At 39.8% G+C, this 21,852-nt stretch overlaps 1 pseudogene; it reads left to right on the forward strand.

The window, feature by feature from the left end:
• The first annotated feature begins 1,482 nt into the window (after positions 1-1,482).
• LOC149253764 (calcium-transporting ATPase, endoplasmic reticulum-type pseudogene) lies at positions 1,483-19,808 on the forward strand (annotated as a pseudogene).
• The last annotated feature ends 2,044 nt before the right edge of the window (positions 19,809-21,852 follow it).

Here is a 21,852-nt window from a genome sequence, read left to right on the forward strand (position 1 = left end):
GTCCTCCAAACTTTCCACATCAACTTTCGTGTGTCCCACCTGGGCCTACTGATTGGGCTTCCATGTCACCCTTGACTTTGACTTTGACTTTTTATCGTTTGGTCAAAATCTTCAAACAATGATAATTATGTCATACTGACTCAGTTTGAGGTGTCATTCATGTCATTGGAAACACCTCATTTAGCTCCGACTTGGTGTCACCTTTGCTAAGATTTGAGGGATTCAAATTTTGAGTATTTTTGGATCCTCCTAAATCAGTCCTCCCAACTGAAGGACTTCTGAACCCTAAAAGTTTACATACAAAGATAAAACATGTTTTATATGACTTACAAAAGAACCCATACCCTTTTCTACCCAAACAAAGATCAAAATTATCACTATATTGAATACTTCAGTGATGTTATACAATTCATCACTTTTGCAAAAAACAACTCCCATCTATGGGTCTTTAAAACCAACATGTGTTGAAAAATCTAGCGATAAATTCTCAATTTGATTTTACCTTGATTAAATTGAGAAAAATTGAATTTCCACATCAGTAGAAAACTTGGATGATTTTAACTTGTGTGACATGGCTTGTGTTACCCCATTTACTCAATAAACTTGAGTTGGAGGAGTTAGAGTTCAATTCAACATATATGAGTGTTAATTTGTAGCAGTCACAGTCAGTTATCTCACGTTATTTTTAGTTAAACTAGTTCCAACTTTTGGAGGAAATAGTGGAAGGTTAGTTAAGCAGTGGGACATCATTCAAACTCAAAGATCATCTAGTTAATTAATCAATCAGCGTAAAATAGCTAGTGCATGTAGAGAATTCGAGTTACCCAGTTGAGGTGGAGATTCCAAGGAAGTGTAACATCAATTGCAGACTAGTCTTGAGTGTTCAGGTGTTGCATGCAGTCAGACGATCAACCTAAGGAATTTCACAATTCAATTTGAGGAATTTCCTAAATAACAGGGGCCTAATTCCTTAAGGAGCAACACAAGGAAATAGGAGCTCAAGGAAAGGAAAAAATTAACTAGGTCTGGGTTAGATGCCTTCAGTGAGCAGAGAGATAGGTTATGCACTTGCAGGGTGTGCTCAATTGAGAAAATAAATTGTAATACATCTCTATTCATTTGCTTAATGCAAGAAGGAATTAAGGTTTTTAGAAGATTTATTTTTCCAGATAAAAATACTTGTTGCATGTCTGAGATTTTTGTTCTAAATTGTGAATTAATGCTCGCAAAGTAGTGGAGTAGTTTTGTATCTTATGATTTTGATTAAAACTTCATGAGTAGTTGCAAATCTACAACCTAATTTCTACATGGTATCATTGTTGGATTCACATTAGAGCAGGAAATTCGAAGTTGTTTATCAGAGGTTCAAATTTGAAGATTAGTGTAGCAAGATTCTTCAAAGATAATAAGATGGTGTTCAATGGACTAAGGCTAGAGTATGCCTTAGAAGAAACCTCAAAATTTGTTGCATGGAAGGACTGCATGGAGTTAGTATCGGATGAAAATGTATTGCTTGGATATGTTAAGACAAATATTCCAAGACCACCAACAACTGATGTCCAATACCTTGCACAGTGGAAGAAAGATGTATCCAAGGTGAGGAGAATAATCTTGGAGGGAGTACGAGATCATATTGTCTTGAATCTCCACAGAAAATAAACTTTGTTCGCGATGTGGAAACCACTAACAGAATTTTTCAAGAATCGTAGTGACCACAGGAAGCTGATGCTCAAGGATAAGCTTTGAAGTATCAAGATGCAGAAGAATGACATTATACCATAGTATATGAGTAGGTTCACACGATATCGTGATGAGTAGGGTAGGGTCAATGTTACTGTCCCTAAATATGACTTGGTAATCCTATCCCTTCTGGGCCTTCCCAAGAGCAGACATAGCTATCAAGATTCAGTGAACAAGAGGGAGAAACTACCAAATTTGGAGCGCTTATGGTCTGATTTGGTACAAGGGGGAATAAGGTGGAATACCAGAGATGGGAATTCATCCAAGGGAGAGAATGAAGAAAACTTTACATTAGATGGAAAGGAAAATAAGGGAAAAGGGAAGAAATCCCAAACCAAACCAGAATATAGTCAAGAGGGCAAGAAGAAAGATTTGTCAAAAATTAAATGCTTCCATTGTCATGAATTCATGCACTATGCCATGAAGTGCCCGCACAAGAATTCATGACAATTCTTCTTGTTAAGATCGAATTCATAGTTCAAGCTTGATTTTACCCTCATTGCATGCATGGATAGCACAATGATAGGTAGCGTGTGGTACTTGGACTCAGTTGCATCACTCCACATGACAGGGTGTAGAGACTTTTTCAGTGACCTTGACAAGAAATATTTAAGTATTAGGGGTTTACGCAGTGCATTATATTAGATATCGTTTTTGGGATTCAACTGCGTTAAGTAAGTCATTAATGTATGAACATTTCCATGAGAGGTAGTCGTAACTGACTAATTTCTCATGATTTTTGAATTGTTTGCTTAGCACTCATTGCATCAAGTGATGCTCACAGGTGTGAAGAAGTGGGATTGAAACTAGTGAAATGAATCACATATCATCAATCGTCACTTCCGGGGCTTGCACCCGGTAACCAGGACTTCCCGGGAGGTCACCCATCCCAGATCTCCTTTGGCTCAAGCGCGCTTAACTGTGGAGTTTTCCCCACAATCAAGCCCACTTAGCTTGCTACCCCATTTGCAAAACCTTAGCAAGTATTGTGCCTCATGAACCATTCAAGTAGAGATCCCTTCACTCTTTTTGAATTTAAGTATTAGGGGTTTACGCAGTGCATTATATTAGATATCGTTTTTGGGATTCAACTGCGTTAAGTAAGTCATTAACGTATGACCATTTCCATGATAGGTAGTCATAACTGACTAATTTCTCATGATTTTTGAATTGTTCACTGAGCACTCATTGCATCGGGTGATGCTCACAGGGGTGAAGAAGTGGGATTGAAACTAGTGAAATGAATCACATAGCATCAATCGTCACTTCCGGGGCTTGCACCCGGTAACCAGGACTTCCCGGGAGGTCACCCATCCCAGATCTCCTCTGGCTCAAGCGCGCTTAACTGTGGAGTTTTCCCCACAATCGAGCCCATTTAGCTTGCTACCCCATTTGCAAAACCTTAGCAAGTATTGTGCCTCGTGAACCATTCAAGTAGAGATCCCTTCACTCTTTTTGAATTTAAGTATTAGGGGTTTACGCAGTGCATTATATTAGATATTGTTTTTCGGATTCAACTGCGTTAAGTAAGTCATTAACGTATGACCATTTCCATGAGAGGTAGTCGTAACTGACTAATTTCTCATGATTTTTGAATTGTTCACTTAGCACTCATTGCATCGGGTGATGCTCACAGGGGTGAAGAAGTGGGATTGAAACTAGTGAAATGAATCACATAGCATCAATCGTCACTTCCAGGGCTTGCACCCGGTAACCAGGACTTCCCGGGAGGTCACCCATCCCAGATCTCCTCTAGCTCAAGTGCGCTTAACTGTGGAGTTTTCCCCACAATCAAGCCCACTTAGCTTGCTACCCCATTTGCAAAACCTTAGCAAGTATTGTGTTTCATGAACCATTCAAGTAGAGATCCCTTCACTCTTTTTGAATTTAAGTATTAGGGGTTTACGTAGTGCATTATATTAGGTATCGTTTTTGGGATTCAACTGCGTTAAGTAAGTCATTAACGTATGACCATTTCCATGAGAGGTAGTCGTAACTGACTAATTTCTCATGATTTTTGAATTGTTCACTTAGCACTCATTGCATCGGGTGATGCTCACAGGAGTGAAGAAGTGGGATTGAAACTAGTGAAATGAATCAAATAGCATCAATCGTCACTTCCAGGGCTTGCACCCGGTAACCAGGACTTCCCGGGAGGTCACCCATCCCAGATCTCCTCTAGCTCAAGCGCGCTTAACTGTGGAGTGTTCCCCACAATCAAGCCCACTTAGCTTGCTACCCCATTTGCAGAACCTTAGCAAGTATTGTGCAAGCTAAGTGGGCTTGATTGTGGGGAAAACTCCACAGTTAAGCGCGCTTGAGCCAGAGGAGATCTGGGATGGGTGACCTCCCGGGAAGTCCTGGTTACCGGGTGCAAGCCCCGAAAGTGACGATTGATGCTATGTGATTCATTTCACTAGTTTCAATCCCACTTCTTCACCCCTATGAGCATCACCTGATGCAATGAGTGCTAAGTGAACAATTCAAAAATCAAGAGAAATTAGTCAGTTATGACTACCTCTCATGGAAATGGTCATACGTTAATGACTTACTTAACGCAGTTGAATCCCAAAAACGATATCTAAGAAATATTTAATATACACGTCGATATGGGGGATGACGGAAGGTATAGTCTGACCAAGATTGGTACAATCACCTTTTAGATGGAGTTGGGCTCCCCCCTCAGGCTCAAGGATGTTAGGTTCATTCCAGGCCTAAAGAAAAATCGTGTCTTTGTTGTATTTTTGGAATACCATGGCTATGATGTGATCTTCAGCAAAGGAAATGAATTCCTAAGACACATATCCATGGGACAGGTGAAGCAGATCAAGGTTTGTGTGAAGAACCTATACAAGCTAGACATGGAGGATTGTGTTACATTTAGTACGAAGGCGGAGAAGGTGCAAAGTCATGATATCGGTGAACTTTGGCATAGAATACTTGGCCATTTGCAATATGGCACTTTAAATATCATGCAGTAGATAACCACAGGCCTCCCCAAAGGAGCACTTAAGTAGCAGGATGTATGCAAAGGATGTACTTCGAGGAAGTACAAAAAATCCGCATTTGATGAGTGGGATAGCAAAGCACATGAAATCCTTGAAAGGATCCACTCTAATATCTGTGGACCTTTCTCGAAAGCCTACACTTCGAGGAAAAAAAAAATATTTTTTATTGATGACTTCTCAGGAAATTGTTTGATCTTCTTCACGCAGAAGAAGGATGAGAGATTCTCCAAGTTCATAGAATTCAAGGAACTAGTTGAGAAAGAAATGGGCAAGAAGGTGAAGGCTCTCAGGAGCGATAATGGAGGTGAGTACATGTCGAATGAATTTAAAAAAAAAAATGTTCAAAAAAAGCCATTTGATGAGAGTTTATAGAACCCCACAACCCACAGCAAAATGGGGTAGCTGAGAGAAATAATCGTAGCATTGTGGGAGCAATAAGGGCGATGTTGCATGATCAATTCCTACCTCTAAATTTGTGGGTTGAGGCCTGTAACACAAAAATATATTTGCAAAACTAGAGTCCTCATCAGATTTTGGGCATGATTACACTGGAGGAGGCTTTCTCGGGGAGAAATTCAGATGTGTCACACTTTAGGATCTTTGGAGCCTTTGTTTACTACCATGCCTCGAAAGAATCAAGGAAGAAGCTAGATCCAACAACAGAATTAGGGGTATTTGTGGGTTACATAGAAACTCCAAACAAATGTTGTGTGTACTTTCCATCCCTCAGAAGGATTTTTGTGCGAAAGGATGTAAAATTTGATGAAGATAAAGTGATGTGGTGCTAAGGAGCTTCTAATCCCACCAGAGGAAGCTTTTAGCTCCAAAGGAGGAACCTCAAGAAGTTGTGGAGCAGCCACAAGTTGAGGTGAAAAGAGTGGAAACAACCACTCAAGCATAACCATCCAGAGAAGGTAGAAAAAGGACTAGGAAGTTGAGAGACTAGTGCAAGATGTGAGGGAGAATGTAGGTGCTCCTTTAAATCAACGCAGGTAGAGAAGGTCACCAGATTAGTACACTGGTTGCAGGCACTAATGACTAAGATTGTAGAGACTAAGCCACCCTCATTCCAGGAAGAATTAGAGAAACCTTTATGGGTTGTTGCAATGGTGGAGGAATATGAATCCATTGTAAATAACAGTGTTTGGGAAGTGGTCCCAAGACTAGCAGAAAAATTAGTTGTGGGTTTGAGATGGATCTTCAAGGTAAAGCATGCAACATATGGAAGCATATAAAAGTACAAGGCCAAATTTATGGCCAAGGGGTACTCTCAAGTTGAGGGGATTGACTATGAGGATACCTTCTCTCCTATAGTAAGGTACTCATCTATTAGATCAATTCTTACTCTAAATGCACAGATGGAGTGGAAGATCCACCAGATGGATGTGAAAACAACATTCCTCAATGGATTTATTGAGGAGGAGGTGTATATCAAGAAACCAGAAGTCTTCGAGACTTTTGATCAAGGGTCTCATTTGTGCAGACACAAGTAAGCATTGTACGTTCTTAAGTAAGCACCTTGTGCATGGTACACCAGGATCGATAGCTATCTCACCGGTTTGGACTTCATCAAAAATCAAGCGGATGCGAACCTCTATCATATATTGGTAGAAGGTAAATTGTTGAATATTGTCTTATATGATGATGATTTGATTTTAACTGGTGATGAGTAGTTGATAAGATATTGTAAGGAGGACCTTGCAATAGGGTTTGAAATGAAGGAAATGGGTCTCATGCACTACTTCCTTGGATTGGAAGTATGGCAAGGCAATGTGGAACTGTTTGTCTCTCAAGGCAAGTATTCCAACGAGATATTTCAGAGGTTCTACATGGACAGTTGCAAACCCATGGAGACACCTCTAGCGACCAATTGGAGGAAAGATGATGTCACTTCATGTGAGGAAGTGGATGTTATTATTTACCGGCAATTGGTGGGTTCACTAATGTATCTTATGAACACACAACCAGATATGTGCTATGTATTCAACCAACTGAGCCCAACTATGGTTAGGCTAACCAAATTATTTTGGAAGGTAACTAAGCATGTTCTACGTTACCTTAGAGGCACTACCCATTTTGTATTATGGTACAGATGGAAAAAGGGAGTGAAGCTATGTCGCTTCACATATGTAGATTGGGTGGGAAGTCCATCAAACCGAAAGAGTATATCAGGTGGAATTTATATTTTTAGGTCTGCAATGGTTTCTTGATACAATAGGAAGCAAATATCATTGGCACTCAGCTTGATAGAAGCATAATACATGAATTTCATTCAAGCAGCATGTGAGGTGATCTGGATTAGAAAGATATTTGTTGCATTGTTTGGTCAAATGATGGATCCAACTGTGATCTACTATGATAATCAGAGTTGCATCATGATCTCTAAAAATCATATTTTTCACGATCGATCTAAGCATATATATATCTGGTATCACCATTTATGGGATTGTGTGCAAAGACGAATAATGTTGTTGCAGTACATTCCGACAGAGGAATAAGATGTTGACAATTTGACAAAGGCCTTGTCAAGAGGGAAGTTCGAGTTCCATAGGTGCAAGATAGGGGTGGTTGATAATCCCTTTATTTTTGAGAGGGAGTGTTGAAAAATGCAGTAATAAATTCACAATTTTATTTTGCCTTGAGTAAATTGAGAAAAATCAAATTTCCACATCAGTAGACAACTCGGATGATGTTAACTTATGTGACATGACTTCTATCACCCAATTTACTCTGTAAATTCAAGTTGGAGGAGTTGGAGTTCATTTAAACATGTGTGATTGCTAATTTGTAGCAATCAAGGTCAATTATCTCATGTTGCTTCCAGTTAAACTAGTTCCAACTTCTGGAGGAACTAGTGCATGGTCAGTTAAGTAGTGAGAAATAAGTCAAACTTAGTGATCATCCAGTTAACTGATCAAACAACCAAAAATAAGAAGTGAATGCATATAATTTGAGTTACCTAGTTGAGGTGGAGATTCCAAGGCAGTGTAATATTATTTATACACTAGTCTTCAGTGCAAAGATGTTGCATGCAGCCAAATGATCAACCTAAGGAATTGTGCAATTTAATTTGAGGAATTTCCTAAAGAATAGGGGCCTAATTCCTCAAGGAATAGCGCAAGGAAATAGGAGCTCAAGAAGAGGCAAAATCTGACTAATTCTGGGTCAGAGGCCTCCAGTGAGTAGAGATATAGGTTATGCACTTGCAGGGTGTGCTCAATTGAGCAAAGAAATTGTAATACATATCTATTCATTTGATTAATGCAAGTAGGAATTGGGGTTTTTAGTAGATTTCTTTCCCCATATAAAAATACTTGTTGAGTGTGTGTTATTTGTTCTTGCATGTCTGAAGAATTTGTTCTAAATTCTGAATTAATGTCCATAGAGTAGTAGAGTAGGTTTGTGTCTTGTGATTTTGATTAAAACTTCATGAGCAGTTGCAAATTTATATCCTAATTTTTATAACATGTGATTTACAATGGTGGCCACACTCAACTACTTAAAAAGGATGCCCATCCCTTACCAACCAAGTTAATGGGTTTTCTTCCTGTAGTTGTGTTTCTTCCTATGTGGCTTCACAGAGGGTTACAATGTGCTCCACTTTCTCATCTGTTGGTGCTTGCACAAGGGTTGTTTTCCCAAACTCCTTGTCCTTGTTTGCATATAGCTCTAGATGGAGCTTCCAATAGGTACCTATCTAATTTCCACCCTTGTTGCAATGGTTGCTGATGAGCCCCAAAAATGGACAATTATTTGGGCTCATTCAACCTCCTAATTTGACTTAATCCACCATTCTCATTAGTTTATTGCATGTTTTTTATTATATTTATGTTAATAGAGTGAATTTGGTTAGTCATTATGCCAACAAGTCTAGTGGGTGCTTTGTGTAGCCTTTTTGGTCAACTTGGAGACAAAAATGAGGGTCTTAATGAGCACTTGGCAGCCAAATTCGTGGGAGAACAAGCTAGAGGATTTGTAGGAAGGTGTCCCCCTCATTTATGGGCCCTTACCTCGAATTCTCCACCATCAGCTCGGAGTTCAAAGGCCACCAAATCAATGAGCACAAGGGCAGCCAAGCAAGTCAAGTAGGACTGCTGTTAACTACAAGTCTTGGGCAGCCAAGTCCCTAAATTTTAGGAGGACTGTTGGGTCCTCAAATTGTATAAATAAGAAGGCTTAGGGCCTCATTTTGGTTAGCTAGTGGTTAGTAATTTTTGTAGCCAATAGTTAGTCATTTCATAGTCTTGTTGTAGTCATTTTGTAGTTCGATTTTTAGGCCATAGATTAGTTTTGCTGTCAGCTCATTTTCAAGTTCTCCTTGTGGACAGTTTTGATGTAACTCTTCATTCTTGATTAATAAAGATGAATCCATCTTTGCACCAGCTCTAAATCTCTCTTGGGAGGCTGTAGCTCTTGGGGTTGGGCCCATCTCAAGCGCTCAGTACCTCCCTTGTTTATCTTTATGTGTTTGCTGCGTTCTCAAAATGAAATCTTCTCTTTAGATCTTGCTTTGTTATTTTGGTTGTTTTTTATGGTTAAAGTAGCTTTTTATGGTTAGAATCGATTGGTAGGAGTTTGTCATGCATTTAGATCTTTTTGAATGTTCTTACTCACGTGATGTACATGGTTCTCTTTCCAAACAAAGCTGTTGTTTATTCATTTCATTGACAGTTGGATTAAGTTAGCTAGGACTTGGTTTGTTTGCAAAGATTCATTGATTCGTTTGAATGAGCATTGTGCAGGGCATCTCTATCACCTTCATCACCTCCTCATTCATCTGAGCCTCGTCCAGATCAGCTCCTCCATCACCAAGTCTGTTTCCTCATCTCCCATCTGCTCTTTTGCCACGTAACCCTACCTTCTTGCTTTTCCATTGCCTAAACCTTCGTTGATGCAAGTCAGCCTTCCACATCATCTCACCACTCCATCCATCAGTTCCTGGGTCACTTCAGACCCCCATCCTACCTCCATAACCATCCATGCATCTTCCCTCACTCACCCATGCTCCAAAATCCTCTTTTCAGAACATCCTGTAGAAATCTCTGAACATCCTGTAGAAACCCCTGCAGACATCCTGTAGAAGCCTGCAAACTCGGTTGCTGAGCATCTGAAAGTGTGGAACTTCTGTGGGATGATGTTAGAGATCCCCTGGAACCTCTCCTAGCCCCCCTGACCTTTCCCAAGCTTTCCTTCCCTTCACACCACCTCTGCACAACCAAACCCTAATAAGAAACAAAATCATAATCACTCCATCCACTTAAGCAAAAATACAAAAACAATATTCTTTTTCATAGAAGTAGTTTGAGTTCATGCATTTCACATCACTAGAAGTAATGGCATCATTTTTAGACATTTTCACTTTCACTATTGCATCATAGAGGTCAAACTAGTCAGATTAGTGTTTACTAGGTTTTCATGTTTTGGTTGGCTTTCAGTTCATTTTTGCAAAGTAGATTGATTTCCTCTGAGATAACCTTCGTCCATCATTTAGAAAGCTTCTTCTGAGAGCATATAGAAGTTGGCTTGATCCCTAGCAGACTTGTGTCAGCTGACCAAGTGACAGCTGCGACAAGAGCTAGTACTTGTGCATACAGCATCGTCGCTTCCAAGTTTGTTACGAACTACCGGGTTGATAAAATTAAAGAAGGAAGCTCCAGGAGTTGTAGCATTATTGCTACAATACTGGGGCCCACCATCTTTTTGGCGCCATTACCGGGGAAGTGTCAGAGTATTGGTGATTGTCGCTTTTCTTCTATTTTCCACTACAATCTTCTGCTAAGTAGTTTATTTCATTTCCATTATGCAATTTCGTTTATGCAAAAGTAGATTAGCATTTCCCACTTTCATAGATTAGCATTTCTTGCTTTCATAGATTATCATTTCAATTCCGCAATTTCATTTCTGCAAGCGTAGATTAGCATTTCAATTCTGCAATTTCATTTCTGCAAGCGTAGATTAGCATTTCAATTTCGCAAGCGTAGCCTAGCATTTCATTCTTGCAATTTCATTTGAGCAAAATAGATTAGTCATTTCCTGCTTTCATTTCAATTCCGCATTTTCATTTTAGCAAGATAGTTAGTTGCAGTTCGACCTATTTCAGTTTTGCAAGTAGAAATAGAAAAAGCAAAAACCAACCAAAAGGATTTCATTTCATGCCTTGTAGGAGTAGAGATAAGTTAGAAAAATGATTGCACAACACCCCCACTGCTTCACACAGCCAAGATTCTCTCTTCTTCGATGGCTGTGATTGAAGAACCCCTGGGTGGACATCAAGGCATATTTAAAGAACCTCTAGGGGAGAAGAAGAAGAAACCATTCCTCTGGAGCAAATGGCTACAAGCAGGAATGTTGGGAGCAGTACCTTGTCCCAACACGAATTTGCAAATCAGCTGGAAGATTTCAAGAGTGATATGAGGCAGTTTCTTGCCATGCAACTGGATACATTGCGGATCCAACAGAAGCAAGAAGAAGCCAAGAGGGCTTTGGTCATTTTTTGTCCTAGGTGCACTAGAAAGCATCCTAGGAACGAATGTCCATTGTACTCCATAGAAGTGTGTTTTGTCTGTGAAGAATACCATCCTACAGATCAGTGCCCTTCCTTACCCAGAATCAAAGCTGCATATCAAAGAGCCAAAGGAGCCACTGAATCACTCCATTATATGAACCAAAGTTGGCCGCATGGACCTAGATCTTACCAACAGGAACTGCAAGGGACACCCGAGACCTATTATGACCCCTATCAAGCCACTTTCATGCCTTCTTGGGGCCCCCCTGCTCATCCTTCCTGGTCTACACCTCCTCCTTGGTCATATTCTCCTTGTTCCTTCACAGATCCATATTATGCCCAACCAGTTGCTCATTCATTTCACTCTTATGCTCAGCCACAGCCTCAGTGGAATGCACCTTATCAGGAGTGGAGGCCCCAATACAACTCTCATCCCGCTCATTTTCCTCCACCACCTGCTCATCCACAACCATCGCCTCCTCCTCCACCAAGGCAACCCCAAATGCCTACCCAACCACAATGCCATCCATCTCCATCTCAATTTCACACCTCCACTCAACTACCCATACCATTTCCAAAACCACACAATGGAGCAGCTCAACCCCATTGCAAATCTGAGGCACAACATATCCAAACAACTCCTCTTGAGCCCAATGGTCTTCACCAAAGCTCAGGAAGAGTGTTGCAAAGCAAAGATTATATTGACAACATTGAGGGACCAAAAGCAAAAGAAGATTCCAAAGAGGAGATCAAAGAACCATGGGCTGCACTTGATGAAGAGAAGAGATCAGAATCAAAGATCGAGAGAGTTCCCTCATGGTTATCATCAAATCCTCCATGTACTCAAGAGAAAGATCAACAAAAAGAGGAAGATCAGAAGGTCATGATAGAAGGTGACATGAAGAATGATCCAAATCAGCAAGATGACCAAGGATATCAAAGCTATATTGAGATATGGTTTCAGAAGGTCACTAAGTTGCAGCAGTACTCTCTTCCTCAGCTATGTTTTGTACTTTCAAAGTCAGATCATGTTGTCTCTGAAAGTTGGATAGTTGTCAAAGCATGCATTCCGAGCCTTTACATCATCTTGTCTTTAATCTCGATGTGCACATGGCTCCATTGGAAGTATTCTTATACTTGAAAGGAATTTCGTTTTTCAAGTAGGGTAGGGTAGAAAAAAAAGAAAAAGAAAAAAGAGAAAAAAGAAAAAGAAAAAAATGAAAAAAGAGGAAAATAGAAATCTAAGGTGAAAACCTCCTCGGAGGCGCCTTAGATTGGCTCGTTGATTGAAAACCTCCATGAGGCGGTCAATGGGTTGGAAAAAAAGGAAAAAAGAGAATAAGATCTCTGGGTGAAAACCTCCCTTGGAGGCGCCCAGGGCAGGCAATTAGGGTGAAAACCTCCATGAGGCGCCCTAGTTGTTTTTCAAAAAAAAAGAGGAAAAGAAAAAGAAAAATAAAGCTAATCTCCATTGAATAATTTCATGTTGCATCAGTGACATTGCAGGTTGCAAGAAGGACGTTTCATGACAGGAGGAGCACTCAAATCAAGGTCAAAGGAATTTTCTTGCCTTCTACAGGAAGCTCTGTATTTCTACAGGAAACATCCTGTAGAACCTTTGGACGAGCCAAATCCAATTTCAAAAGTGAATCTAATGGTGGGAATCTGTTGATGAGGCCTACAAGCACTTGTGTGTCCATCCCTTGCCTTTATCCATCATTTTTTCCACCTCCTTGTGCTTCTCATTGTGCTTCTACAGGAACTTCCTGTAGAAATTGTGGAAAACTAGGCATGCATTTCAAAAAGTGGTTTGGCGAACATGGTAGCTTCCTCAAGGGTTCAGAAGTCCTCATGCAGTCTTCCAACTCCTCCTCCATCATCTCCATACCTGCATCACGGCCCAAGCTCAGTTTTTCCTTCCATGCAAACATTTGCAAAAAGCCTTGAGGCAAAAATCCATAGAACAAAATTTGTTTTTGCCATAACTTGAAAACCATGCATCCATTTGACAAACCGTTTTATGGGGAATTGTACAAGGTTGATGGCAACATGCTTGAGCAGTTTCAGCCAATTCCGGTGCACGGTTTCCAAGAAATCAGCCTCCATCACCATTAGCCATTTTTGCATTTTCTCCATAACCGTGCATTCGTTTCAAAACCTGTTTCATGGGGAGATGCACATGGGTGATAGTAACCTATCCAAGCAGTTTTAGCCGATTCTGATGCACGGTTCTCGAGAAATCGAGCACTAAAATCTTCAGCCATTTTCCATTTTTCTCCATATCCGTGCATCCATTGATCACGATTTTGCTATGGGAGATGCATAATGATGATAGGAACATGCTCACCGAGTTTCAGATCAATCCGCTTCACCGTTTGGGAGAAATGGCGAAAACAAGTTCGGGTCCTGTGAAAATTCAATGGCAGCAGCTTGAGGGTGCAGATCTGAACGTGGAAATGAACTCTTGTTGCATGCATCTGGCCAGAGGACACCTGCACAAGGAAACCATCCATGAATCAGCAACCAAGCCATCATGCAACCATAAAATCAAATGCATGCAGCAATGACAGCCCACAACAGCTCACGGCAGCCATTCAACTTCGAGGTATGTGACTGATCTCATTCTTCTATTGCATAGATTTAATTTGAAAACTGCATGAATTGATGGGATGGTGGAATTAAGCCACGAATAGAATAAGTTTAACCCGACATCCAGTCCTCTAGCACTCATGAAAAATCACGTAGCATGCGTGGATAGCCATTCACGTGGAAATTGAGAAACACAAGCAATGGTAGATGTGTTGAACTCCAGTGAACAGGGCATCAGTTGATTAACAAATAGAAGACATGCAGTTCATAACATCACTTCAGTTTGAAAAAGCCAGCGCGCATGTTTTTTTGCCACCTCACCACAAATCACGCAGTAATTCAAGGGACGCTCAGCTGAAACTCTCATCACTCTTTGTTCAACTGTGGTCAACTGAAGCGCATGTCCACCATTTCCAGATCAGTTAAACAATGGTGCTCTACTGATTTCTGCCTTTTATTCTCGAGATCTATTCAGTTCCTTAAAAAAATTCCCGCCTGTCGCACTCTACAGGCGTTTCTACAGGAAGTCGTCTACAGGAAAGGCAGAGAAGAGCTCTGCAGAAGGAAAACCCGAGATTTTTGTCAAAATTCAAGCTTGAAATGAGAAAAGTAGTTAAAGCTCGTGTCCAAGGTTACCAGGGTTCTTGAAAGTATTGATTTCGGAGTTTTTCAAACGCATTATAGATCTGTTAATGATGGAGCAATCTGTTTGAATTCAGAATCTGATCAAAAGAACATATCCAGCCACCTTGTGTGACTGTGAGTTGCAGTCAAAAGCATGCATGGTGTTTGCAGGAACTACAGTTACCAATGGCTGTTGCACATGCATTGTTGTGAGCACTGGCATGTTTACAGAAATAGGTAAAATTCAGGCACAAATTCAGGAAGCTTCAATGGAATGTCATGATCCCCCTTTGAAAGGAAGTTAGATGAATTTGGTGAAAGACTGACAACAGTGATTGGTGCCATTTGTATTCTTGTCTAGATCATGAACTACAAATATTTTCTTTCATGGGAAGTCATAGATGGGTGGCTAAAACAATATCAGGTTTTCCTTTGAGAAATGTACGTACTACTTTAAGATTGTTGTTGCTCTGGCAGTTGTTACTATACCAGAGGGATTGGCTGCTGTGATTACTACATGTTTGGCTCTTGGCACTCATAAGATGGCACAAAAGAATGCTATTGTGCGTAAGTTACCGAGCGTGGAGACTTTGGGTTGCACCACAGTGATTTGCTCTGATAAGACAGGTACTCTTACAACCAATCAGATGTCTGTCAGTGAGTTTATAGTCATAGGGCACACTGCTAGTTCACTTAGAGAGTTTACTGTTGAAGGAACAACATATAATCCCGAGGATGGAAAAATATTGGATTGGCCTGCACATAATATGGGGGAAGATTTAGAAACTCTGGCAGAAGTTGCTGCAGTTTGCAATGATATCTTGTCAAGGTCACCAGTTCCATGCTACTGGTATTCCCACTGAGGCAGCCTTGAAGGTATTGGTTAAAAAAATGGGAGTTCCAGACCCAATGGCAGGTGATACAAGTGCCATTCTCAACAGTGGCACAGTGAAATTGGGCAATTATGATTGGTGGATACAAAGATCAAAGAGGCTGGCTTTATTGGAGTTTGATTGTGATCGAAAATCCATGGGTGTTATTGTCATGGAACCAATGGGACAAAATCGTCTGCTAGTAAAAGGCGCCATGGAAAATTTGCTTGAAAGGAGTGCTTTTCAACAACTTGCAGATGGATCAGTTGTTGAATTAGATGATGCATCAAGGGAATTACTCTTGAGGAAGTTTCATCAAATGAGTTCAAAGGCTTTGTGTTGTTTGGGCATTTCTACAGGAAATTCAGAGAAAGGGCAGCAGAAGGAGAAATTGGTCGATATTTTAGCTAAGGAGGCAGCACTTGTGTTGGCCACCCTAAGCACATCCATCCCCTCCATGAACACTCATTTTTTTCAGGGTTCGGGCACAATTTAGTCATGGTTCAACCTTCTACAGGAAGCTACAGGACTTTCTACAGGAAGTTTTGTATTTTTACCAGAAACATCCTGTAGAAGCCTTTGGGCAGGCCAGAATAAAGTATGGAGAGGGATTTGAAGCTTGAAGTCTGTTGAGGAGGCATGCAACCACTCTTCTCTTCCATTCTCCATGGGTTTTATCTCCTTTTACCACCATTTCAACCATCATATTAAATATACTTACACAATCATACCAAGGCTGAGAATTCTCTAGGAAAAGAAGCAGACAGTGAGGAAGAAGAGCAGAAGGGCGAGAGGACGAAGGCTGCCATAGCCAAGCTGAAAGGAAAAGCACCCTCAGCCAAGCAGGCTAAGACAGTGCCGACTGTTTCTACAGGAAGACAGAGGACTGTTTCTACAGGAAGCTAGCAGACTGTTTCTACAGGAAGCCAGCGAACTGTTTCTATAGGAAGTTTGAAAAGAGGGAAGCCAAAGGAGAAATCAGCCAAGATGTTAGCCAAAGAAGCCACCAGAGCCATCAAAGATGAGGAGAGAGATTGGTTGCTCAGAGGATGAGCAACACTTTCAGTAGGGGGTGATGATGAGCCCCAAAAATGGACAATTATTTGGGCTCATTCAACCTCCTAATTTGACTTAATCCACCATTCTCATTAGTTTATTGCATGTTTTTGATTATATTTATGTTAATAGAGTGAATTTGGTTAGTCATTATGCCAACAAGTCTAATGGGTGCTTTGTGTAGCCTTTTTGGTCAACTTGGAGACAAAAATGAGGGTCTTAATGAGCACTTGGCAGCCAAATTCGTGGGAGAACAAGCTAGAGTATTTGTAGGAAGGTGTCCCCCTCATTTATGGGCCCTTACCTCGAATTCTCCACCATCAGCTCGGAGTTCAAAGGCCACCAAATCAATGAGCACAAGGGCAGCCAAGAAAGTCAAGTAGGACTGTTGTTAACTACAAGTCTTGGGCAGCCAAGTCCCTAAATTTTAGGAGGACTGTTGGGTCCTCAAATTGTATAAATAAGAAGGCTTAGGGCCTCATTTTGGTTAGCTAGTGGTTAGTAATTTTTGTAGCCAATAGTTAGTCATTTCATAGTCTTGTTGTAGTCATTTTGTAGTTCGATTTTTAGGCCATAGATTAGTTTTGCTGTCAGCTCATTTTCAAGTTCTCCTTGTGGACAGTTTTGATGTAACTCTTCATTCTTGATTAATAAAGATGAATCCAGCTTTGCACCAGCTCTAAATCTCTCTTGGGAGGCTGTAGCTCTTGGGGTTGGGCCCATCTCAAGCGCTCAGTACCTCCCTTGTTTATCTTTATGTGTTTGCTGCGTTCTCAAAATGAAATCTTCTCTTTAGATCTTGCTTTGTTATTTTGGTTGTTTTTGATGGTTAAAGTAGCTTTTTATGGTTAGAATCAATTGGTAGGAGTTTGTCATGCATTTAGATCTTTTTGAATGTTCTTACTCACGTGATGTACATGGTTCTCTTTCCAAACAAAGCTGTTGTTTATTCATTTCATTGATAGTTGGATTAAGTTAGCTAGGACTTGGTTTGTTTGCAAAGATTCATTGATTCGTTTGAATGAGCATTGTGCAGGGAATCTCTATCACCTTCATCACCTCCTTGTTCATCTGAGCCTCGTCCAGATCAGCTCCTCCATCACCAAGTCTATTTCCTCATCTCCCATCTGCTCTTTTGCCACGTAACCCTACCTTCTTACTTTTCCATTGCCTAAACCTTCGTTGATGCAAGTCAGCCTTCCACATCATCTCACCACTCCATCCATCAGTTCCTGGGTCACTTCAGACCCCCATCCTACCTCCATAACCATCCATGCATCTTCCCTCACTCACCCATGCTCCAAAATCCTCTTTTCAGAACATCCTGTAGAAATCTCTGAACATCCTGTAGAAACCCCTGCAGACATCCTGTAGAAGCCTGCAAACTCGGTTGCTGAGCATCTGAACGTGTGGAACTTCTATGGGATGATGTTAGAGATCCCCTGGAACCTCTCCTAGCCCCCCTGACCTTTCCCAAGCTTTCCTTCCCTTCGCACCACCTCTGCACAACCAAACCCTAATAAGAAACAAAATCATAATCACTCCATCCACTTAAGCAAAAATACAAAAACAATGTTCTTTTTCATAGAAGTAGTTTGAGTTCATGCATTTCACATCGCTAGAAGTAATGGCATCATTTTTAGACATTTGCACTTTCACTATTGCATCATAGAGGTCAAACTAGTCAGATTAGGGTTTACTAGGGTTTCATGTTTTGGTTGGCTTTCAGTTCATTTTTGCAAAGTAGATTGATTTCCTCTGAGATAGCCTTCGTCCATCATTTAGAAAGCTTCTTCTGAGAGCATATAGAAGTTGGCTTGAGCCCTAGCAGACTTGTGCCAGCTGACCAACTGACAGCTGCGACAAGAGCTAGTACTTGTGCATATAGCACCGTCGCTTCCAAGTTTGTTACGAACTACCGGGTTGATAAAATTAAAGCAGGAAGCTCCAGGAGTTGTAGCATTATTGCTACAATACTGGGGCCCACCAGTTGCGATGGTTTTTCTTCATCCATACTTTCTTGCCATTTTTTTCTCTTGTTTTAGAGAAAGGTCTTTATGTTGTGTCTCATTATTTTTCGACATAAATTTCTAGTACAAGGCCATTATTTTCTAGCATTTGGAAGTAGCATGGTTATTCAAACCAAAAAATGTACATGGTTTTTATGCCATAATCTTTGCTTCACACTTCCAATTTTGTTATAATCAAAAGGAACATTGGAATAAGTATACCTTGAATGGTTGTCTTTGGTGCAACTCTAGTGAGGATAATTTCCCTTAGCTCATCTTATGAAATTCGCACCTCCCTTTGGAGATGAATTACAATCACAATCACTGGAATGATTTGATGTGCTCTCAACCTACACTAATGCAAACTCATTACTTGAAGACACTCTTGCTTATGTGGCTTGTAACTTAAGCTAGAATCCCTACTTCTCCTCTTCTTATTCTTGTAGTAGTATTCTCAAATAAGCATTCGCTGCTTGAATTATCTAGTTGATTTCCTCAAGTTCTTAGAGAAATGAATTATTTGATGCTTTTCCCATATTTGGAACAACACCTACAATCCCAACAGTTGTGATCTTCATATCATCACCTGAATCAGAACCCAAGTCATGTTGTAATGTATCAATAGTTTGTTGCTTCCCTTTGCTACCAAATCTCTTAGGATTTAGCTTAAGATGCAGTTTCCAATAGTGCTCTTTATCATGCCCATCGTTCTTGCAATGAGTGCAAGAGGGATTTCCTTCCCTTTTCTTTTTTTTCATTGTCTTTTTTGTATGTTCATCTTGTTCATGATTTCTTTTTTTTTTAAATATGAATTGATTTCGCACATGCTTCATCTAGACTAGTGGGATCAAACAATAATAATGAGTGATGAAGATAACTATGTAAAGTGACAATATATTTCATCAACATTTCTGGTGAGTCTAAAGGAACACTTAATTTCAATTCCTACTTCCTAAACTCTTCTGTGAAACTTTGCACACTCTTACCTCTACCTTGTCTCAAATGTTGTCATTCCATCATGGATTTTTGTGTGTAATCCAATGGGTAAAAACTCCCTCTTAATGCATATGTAAAACAGACCATGACAAAATGAATTTACCATTATTTTTTCTACCTTTATGAAATTTTCTCTCCCACAATGTTGTTCCTTCCAATTTAAGAGATGCTAACTAGATCTTTAACTTGTCCTCTTCAATCTGCTATACATGACAATAAACTTCAATGTGTCTAATCCAATTTTTCAACTTTTATGCATTAGCCTCTCCATTAAACATGGGCAAATCAAATTTTACATCTAACTTTAACAATGGATTTTTAGAAACATCTTTTTGATGACAATTTGAATGATGAGAATGAGAGGAAGAAGAAGAATAACTTGAACTGGAAGATGGAGATGGAGGCTTAGGAGGGTATCCTACATTTCCCTAGTTCAATGAAGCACTATCCTTTGATTTGGAATCCTTGTTTCCCTTATTTTCCAATCTCTTCACATAATTTTCAAACAATTTTTCTACCATGTCTTACATCCAGTAAAAATATTTGTGGAAAGCCTTATCATTCTCCTGTGAACATCACCATTCTCTATTTTATTTCTTCAAGTTGTGAGTCCAATCTTAGAGTTGAAAGTCTTAAGTTTTCCTTCACCCTCTTTGAGCTTGGCCCTAGTAAGCATCCACACTCATAATTTATGTCAAATAAGATCACTCTAATACCAACATGATCCAAAATATTTACTTTTATGATTTTCAAAGAAATTGCATAAAGAACATGAAATAATCATAAGTGCAATACATATGAAGAAGAAACACGCGAAGAAATGAAAATATGGACAAATGCACCAAAAATTGATAATGGAGTTCACCCACAATGTGTGATCTATGTCTCCGGGCTCCATTCAGTTTTGTAGTTGCTTCATTAGTTGCTCTTCGATAATGTTCTTCTTTTTCGATACAAGGATTTAACTCTCACAACATGTGGTATTTCCTACAAAGAGACATTCTCCTTCGACAGTACCAAAGGAATGAATTTTCACAAACAAGTGGCATAAATTGTTCTCCCTTCTCCAAGTTAAATAGGTTGCACAATTTTTCTACCTTAAAAGAAGTTGAACTCTCTCACATAAAATGTCATAAATTATTCTCCTTTTCTCCAATTTAAATGGGCTAGAATCTCACATCCAAGTGGCAAAGGCCCTCTTTGAATCTGCTGCTCAAACTCAAGCATATCTGCAAATACATGTTCTTCCTTTTGAAAATATTGAAAAGGAATAAATCAATAATACATGAGACTTACATTAGTTTTTGTGCCAAAATGATGCATTGAATGCTCAAAATGCATCAAACATAGCACTTGCAGGTTCGTCTCATCATTCTGCTACTTTTTACTATAAACATGACCAACTTCTGAAAAGTGCATCTCTATCTCAAGCTTCATGCCAAGCATTAATGACACGTGGGCTTCTACCATGAGCCCTCATATCTACTAATCAAATCCAAATTCGGTCGACACCAATGGACACTTCTCAAAAAATAGTGAAGAATGACCATAAACACCATAGGTTTTGTCACCGTCATTTCTAAACCTCTGGGGGCTCCATTTTCTTGGACTTTGTGCCACATAGACATACCTCTCTACATTAATTATAGACTCATATTGGAAATTGTGCCCGTGACTGGGTGCGCTCTCCCCAATGGTTGAATGAGAAATGTTTAAATAGTTATTGTGGGTAGACATACCAAAATCAATTGGTGTATTCCACATATTAAAAATAATACATAGTTTAAAACCACGACATAACCATATTATATATGGAGTGCATTAACCATACAAAATATAATTTATGGTTATAACCATATGACAATGGCATATAACAATAGTTTGGGCAGGTGCATATATATATATATATATATATATACATATACCTGTTGGTTTGTTTAACAATCAAGATTCAACCACATTATGTTATAGCCACACCAATAAACATTGGCCCATAATCATTGACATGGTGGCATGTTCTCAGTGTTGTTGTAATATAACACCCAATATGGTACTACATTGTGGGTTCCGAGAGGTTGTGAGGTCAAACCCATAGCCTTCCACCTTTGGCATTTTCATCACAACTAATTTCAAAAATAATTATGTCGACCACTTTACATAGCCAATATTTGTGATTAATGGTTAGCCTGTTGGGAAGTTATAACAAGGTTGGACATTCAAATTCTATCATGCCCAATATTTATGGTTTTGACAAACCACTTTTGGCGCATGCTCATTGTGCCATGTGGTGCCCTCTAAGTGGGCCGCATGGCATGCTACCATTGGTCCATATAAATACCATTAGTGCTTAGTCATCAACCTCTATCTGCCACATATCATCCTAGTCAATGCCTGCATCAACTAGCTCTACCACATCATCAATACAACCAATACAAACCTTCTATGTTTCCTCC

Source organism: Pinus tabuliformis, chromosome 7, assembly GCF_031772625.1.
Source record: "Pinus tabuliformis cultivar Carrire ecotype Pingquan chromosome 7, CPIR1, whole genome shotgun sequence".
Lineage (NCBI taxonomy): Eukaryota > Viridiplantae > Streptophyta > Pinopsida > Pinales > Pinaceae > Pinus > Pinus tabuliformis.